Genomic DNA, 6916 nt, shown 5'->3' with positions numbered 1-6916 from the left:
AAGAGAAAATAGTTTCTGAAGGGTAGGAAGTATGAATTTTTTTTAGAGGATATATAACTTTTATAGTTATGTAAGAATGCTTTAAAGATTCTTTGGATATAACCTTGTATAAAGGTTAAGACATCCCTGAAATCACTATAAGAAAATCATCATATAGAAACCAAAATAATTAGTAGTAATAGTAACTAAATAGAGACCATTTTAGAAACTAAAAAAAATTATGGTTTCTAAATTAGTTTCTATTATTGTTAAATAGTTTCTAAATTGGTATCTAATTAGCTACCAAAGTTTTAATAACCAATTATTTAGATTCTAAATTTGGTAGCAAAAATCTTGGTTGCTAATTAGATACCCATTTAGAAACCATTTAACAATAATATAAACTAATTTAGAAATCAATTTTTTTTTTTAGTTTCTAGTATCTAATTTAGTCACTATAGCAACTAATTATTTTTTGCTCTAAAATTGGTTTCTATTTAATGATTTTCTTGTAGTGAATGCCCCATTAAATATATTTTATTCATTGTTTATTAAAAAAAAAAAAAAAAAAACATGTTCAATAGGTTGTATATTTTTGTTGTACTTTATGTATCCTAAGAAACACAACCTTCTAAATGTAATTCCACACTTAATTAACTTATAATCTTTCTGTTTTTTTTAACTTCTTGTTCAAAAAAATGTGTACACCCTCTTAACCAAAAAATACCCTCTCTTTGGTAAGATTTTTCTTTCTCTTAGTCCAAGCCTTTTCTGCTTTCAACCTCTTCCATGCTTTTAACTTCCATTGTTAGTTAATTGGTTAACAGTACAACAGTAATTGTCCACGGATAGAAAATGGTTGGTAATATAGTTCTTTTTTTATTATATAATCATAAAAGTCTTTCAAGATTTCATAATAAAAAACAAAAACAGTAATAAAATGTTCATCATACTCCTTGTACAATTCTCTTCCCTTTAAGATGTTAAAAATTCCTGCACACAAATTAGAAAATATTTGATAAAAATAATATACTACGGATGTTGCTAACTAGTGTGTTTAGGGCATTGGGTTGGCCAAGGAGTTTTAAAGGTGAAGTTTTTAATTGAAATTATATGAAAGTTAATAAACATACAAGGAAGTGTATTTCTCTACACTCAAATATATATTTTTTAAGATGGCATTTGTTAAATATTAACAATTAGACTAAAATATCATTATTTATTACATTATAAATCTTTAGATTTTATAATTTTAGTAATAGTTATTAAAAACTAAATGAGGATGTATTCGAGAGAGAAAATATTGATTAAACTTTAAAATTCTAAAATATTATTGACCTTGTTTTAATAACAAAATAAAATAGGTTAAAACATCTTTATAAAATATGAAATGAAGACAAAAATAGAAGCTTGTAGTATCTTGCATCCCAATTGCTTCTACTCATGACCACCTTTTGCTATAGTAACTTTCTTTCATTTTTATTAACAAAAAATAAAATAAAAGTAGGGTATTTGAGCAATACTTAATTAACCATGAAGGGTTATAGTAGCTCTCTAAAAGCAGCTAATAATGAACTAAATTACAGGTATGAGAGGTTTTCAAGCTTCAACAATTTTTAGGTCAAAAGTGTATGTAGACTAACTAAATAGATCTTCAATCAAGGTGTTGGAAGTGTTTGAACGTATGTATGCAAGCTAGCTAATGGTTGGAAAGCTTAAAATTGTAGGAAACGTGTGTTCTAGCTTATTACACATCTAGATGTTGATATGAAAGTTGATTTTTCATTACTCAATGCTTAATCAAAGAACCAATTAATGGTCTGAATAGCCTGACATTAGTTTTAAGAGCGTTTCACTTGAAAAGGACTTTTTTAGGTGCTTTAAGGATTTGAAAATTCTTTGCTCTCTAATTGCAGCCCTTCCAGAATCAATCAATCAATCAATAATAAATTCAAAATCTCAAATACGTAATACTTCATCGTTGCACACCACATTACCATAATTCTAATTGAGTGTGTTGAAACATCATGCCTTATCTTTGATTTTAGAGAATGTGTTTTGGATTCAATGCTGATATTTAAATCAATTTTTATAATTGTCCTTGAATTTTGTGTGAAATGGTGTTTTACTTAAAACAAAACCACACTATGTTATGTTGGTCAAATTTAATTGCAACGTTTTCGGCGAGAATATGTGAAGAAGATGTTTACCCTCCATTGCTGAAATCACAATGTTCGGAGCAGTTTCCCTAACGTACAATTGTCGTTTGTCAACCACACTTATCATCATCATCGTCATCATATTATTATAACTTGTAATAATATTGAGGTTCAACTTATCTAAAAAACTTGAAAAGAACATTTGTTAAGAAAATATTACTATCATCTCATGTAACCCAATAAAAGAATAATAAAATATGTCGTGAAAAAATCATTAAAAAAAATTAATTTAGAAATAAAAAATAATTAATCATTATATTAATTAAAAATTAATATTATTTTATAATTTTAAAAATTATTATTATTTAAAATAGTTTTTATTATTAATACAAATTTATAAAATAGTTTCTAAATTGATTATAATACCAAGATTTTACTTAATTATTTTAAATTTTAAATTAATGTTTAACTATAAATTAGTGATTAATTTAGAATCTAAAATAATTAGTAACTAAAATTTTGATAATTAATGTTAAATATCAATTTAGAAACTACTTTATAAATGTTTTAATTTATAAAGAAATATTTAATTTAGTGTAATTAATTATTTTTGTTTATTAGATGAAGAAATAATTATTCTATTATTAAAAAAATATAAATATTAAAGGTTTAAAAGCTAGAAGGTAGAAACCCTAAGTTAATGTTATGAAATATTTTATTTAGATTCATTGTTTAGTTTTTATAAAACATGTTATGAGTTGAGTATAATATTTATAAATCCTGTGTTTTTGTCTCCTTGGAGTACGGTTAACCTAGATTTTGACGTGAGATATTTGGTATAGTATGGTATCCATTGCATTGTCATTTTCAAGGAATCAAACAAAAGAATAGCTCTCCCATGCAAGGTCTACCATCAAACCTTCAACTAATATATGGACCCCAGACACCATTTTCTGAGCACATAATTTATTATTTCTGTATCATATATTACGAAAATAAATTTTCATCATAACGAATATTTGACAGGTAGGTTGAATCAAAAGGAAGAACAGTCACCCCACCTTGTTCCTAGCCATCTACCATTTCCATATTTAATTTCCCTCACAAACACGCATAATATGAAAAGGGTGCACGAGATAAAAGTAAATAAAAAGTAAAAGGAAACCATAAATGTGACACATGATTCCTTCCTACACCTCCCCCAATATCTTCCTTCCTCTCTAAATACCTTGGAAGATACAAAGGTGTATATATATCTTAAACAATGAAAGAAGCTCGATTGAAAAAGAAAGCATAAAAAGGATCATGTACTCTTACAACTAGGCATGGTAAACTAGATTACTTGTGCATGTACTATTAATTAATTAATTAATGACTACTCTTACAAAAACTTTTTATTTTATTTTATTTTATCTCGCAATCTCGTGTATCTAATATGTTATTTGTTAGTGTTCACCCAAGGTAAGCCAATCTTGGTGTGCCGGATATGTGAAGATAAGAACAATAATTATAAAATTTTGTGTAGAAGTTTCAAATAGTGAGGTTGAAACGTGCGTGATGATTGAGATGCGTTTAGTAGCTGAAGATGGCATTGTCCTTCACAACGAAAGGTCCAAAACCTAACTGTGGAGGCAAAGTTTGGTTGCATTTGTTTATTACATGTGGGCGTGAAAACTCATACATGGATACGACACAAGAAGCCAAGTGTCTTCAAATTAATTATATGTACTTTACTTCCTATGTCATTCTTACACACAACTTTTCCAATTGCCCATACAATGTATGGAGGATTATTCACATGGCGTCTAGTAACATTTATGTCTTCAAATGATGAAGGTTTATTTGAATAACATCAACGACCACTAATCAACATTTGTTTTTGCGTTTTAGGTTATATGTTTTAGTTTATCAAATGGATTTGTTTTAGGATATATGTGTTGGAGTTTTTAAAGTATTCAGAAACGTGATTTTTGTTTTTGTTGGTTGGTTTTTCTCATCAATCTTTATCTTAAATTTAATTTTGTATATGGACTGAGACAACTTACATAATTTTTTTATGAAATTATTTTTTATTGATAAAAAAATAACTAATCAACATTTGTGTTTCACTCTATTATCTTTATAAACAAATACATATGGGAGATGTATATGGATGTCAAAGAGAAGGGAAGAAAAAGTTATCTGAATTTTCATGTGTTTGGTTAGCCTTATTTTGTAGTGTTATACCCATCATGTGTGTGTGTTCACTAATGAAAAAGTAAGCAAAATGATATGGTTGTTTTCACTAGTAGGGTATAGGGTTTTATTTGATAAAAAAAAGCCTATTGGAATTTTCACCGATAATGTGATCTTTTGGAGTGGATTTTGAGTGGATAGCTAAATGATAGTAAAATGGAAGCCATCGAAAAAGTTACCTTGCTTTTATAGCTAGAGGAGAGAAAGGGTCTCAAAATACCTCAAAGATATAGAGTTTTGATTAATTAATTAATTAATTTGGGTGATTATTGACCAAGTCGAAAAGGAAACTGATCTCATTATTTTAATTGGGATAGTAATCAAGATTAACTGATTTGACCCCATTGTGTCTTATTCATTGACGCTGCCTCATACAGCATACATATATATATATTAGTTTAATGTGAATAAAAGGTAATGCTATAATAGTGCAAATCGATGTTTAGGTACCTAAATCTTCGTTGCTTTCACATGATCGAACATCACCATGTTAACTTTTCTTTATACAACCAATTAAGCTGTTCACGATTGAATGTTAATTTTATAAAAGCAAAAATGAGCAAGGTCCAATGGATCTTCTTTCTTTTCCACCTACAAAAATAATAAATAAATAAAACAATACCAAGATCAATAGGTAAGGAATTAATTAGAGAGATGAGAGATACCAATTAGGATTGATATTTTAATTGAAAATGTTGAACTAAAAATAAATATGTTTGTGAATTAATTTAATTTGAATGAACACTAACAACAATAAAAAAGTTTGAATGAACTCAAAATTAGAAAGATCAACCAAAACAATGATACAATTATTTTGGTACTTTTTTTTATGAAAGATATATTTATTTGTATGGAAAAAATCAAACAAATTAATATAAAAGAGGATTGCTATATGAAAAAGAAATAATGAAGAAAAAGGATACTATAATTAAAACTTGAAAGGATTTATGTGCAACTCAACTGATAAAAAAATTACACGTAAATCAGGAAAACAGAAGATATTCATGTGAAAATATACTTTTCAAAACTTAAATTGTATGCAAAATGTAAAAATAATAAGAAAATTACTAAGGAGAAACTACGAACTATATAAAAAAAATTAACAAGGTGAATAAATATAAATATAGTTCTTCTTATATTTTTTTTATTGTTTTAATGGTGTAATTAGTACATAATATTTGTAACACTTTAAAAGTACTCTTAATCTCTATATGTAAACACAATTTGTCTGGTATTTTATGTGTCACCTATATTTATTTATCATTTTTTTGAGATAGACAGTTGCACCTAGTTGATGAACAACTCCTTCCTAGTACTTTCATAATTTATTGAGAATAATAAATTTACTTTCTCTTTTTTCAATAGATTTATCTATATTCAAAATGTTTTTTTTTCTTTACAAATATTATCAAGAAACTTTAATTATCACCAACCACATATTATACGCACTACTAAATCAAAGAATTCACTAGATTTTACATCCATGTCATTTTTTTAACAATAGATTTTCATCTCCACATAATTTTTTCAATAACAACACTATTTTATATTTTTTTATTTCATTAATATTTCATTATGCCTAGTGTTTTTTCAAGAAGTGGTAAACTGAAAATAGGCAGTTTATATGAAGGCCACTTTACCATGGGTAGGATAACATATTTGCCAACTAATCACACAAATTGATTAAATAATCTTTGAAATATATTATAATCATTTAGTAATATAATTTCAACACTTGTGATAAATAAAAATATGTAGTTAATTATATTTAATTTCAATAGTTTTAATCTAATTTAATTATTTCTTATATTTAAATTATTCAAAATATTGTTTATAACGTTTAGATTCTAATCAATTTTATTTGTTCACAATATAAACAAAAATTAATTGAAATATTTTATCATTTTATATTTCAAAATACTGAAAATTTGCTATACAATTATATAAATAGAAAAAAAAAGATTTTATTTTTTTTAATATACACACACTCACATATATATATATATATATATATATATATATTATGAATAACATAAGTTAAACGCTATAGTTTATTGAAAAAAATGTGATCCAATAATGTTTCACACAAAATAAACCCTCATATTGTGATCCAAATAAAACGACAATTATTTTTAGAAAGTTGCCAAGACAATTGAACGATTAAGAATTAATATAGAAAAATTATTATAAATCATTTAAAATTATAATTTTTTTAGCTATTAATTAGTAATGCAAAGTCATTAAAAAAAACATTTTTAGTGAACTAAACTTGAAATAAAATATAAAAATTAATATTTTTATATTTATCAACAATAATTATTCAAAAATTTATACACGCATTGCATTTACCAATAAGTAACTTTAAATTTTGACTATAAAAAAAAATACTTCTAAGTATAAATAAATTCAAGATCGTTTTTAATACAAAAATATGTAATTTATTTTTAAGTGGATATCTTATGAAGAATCAATAAACAATTAAAGACTTGAAGACAAACAACAAAAGTGGAAGAAGTCACTTAAGTTATCGTCGCACACCAAAG

This window comes from Phaseolus vulgaris, chromosome 2 (genome assembly GCF_051622355.1).
Source record: "Phaseolus vulgaris cultivar YP4 chromosome 2, ASM5162235v1, whole genome shotgun sequence".
Lineage (NCBI taxonomy): Eukaryota > Viridiplantae > Streptophyta > Magnoliopsida > Fabales > Fabaceae > Phaseolus > Phaseolus vulgaris.
Note: the sequence above shows the minus strand (reverse complement) of the source record.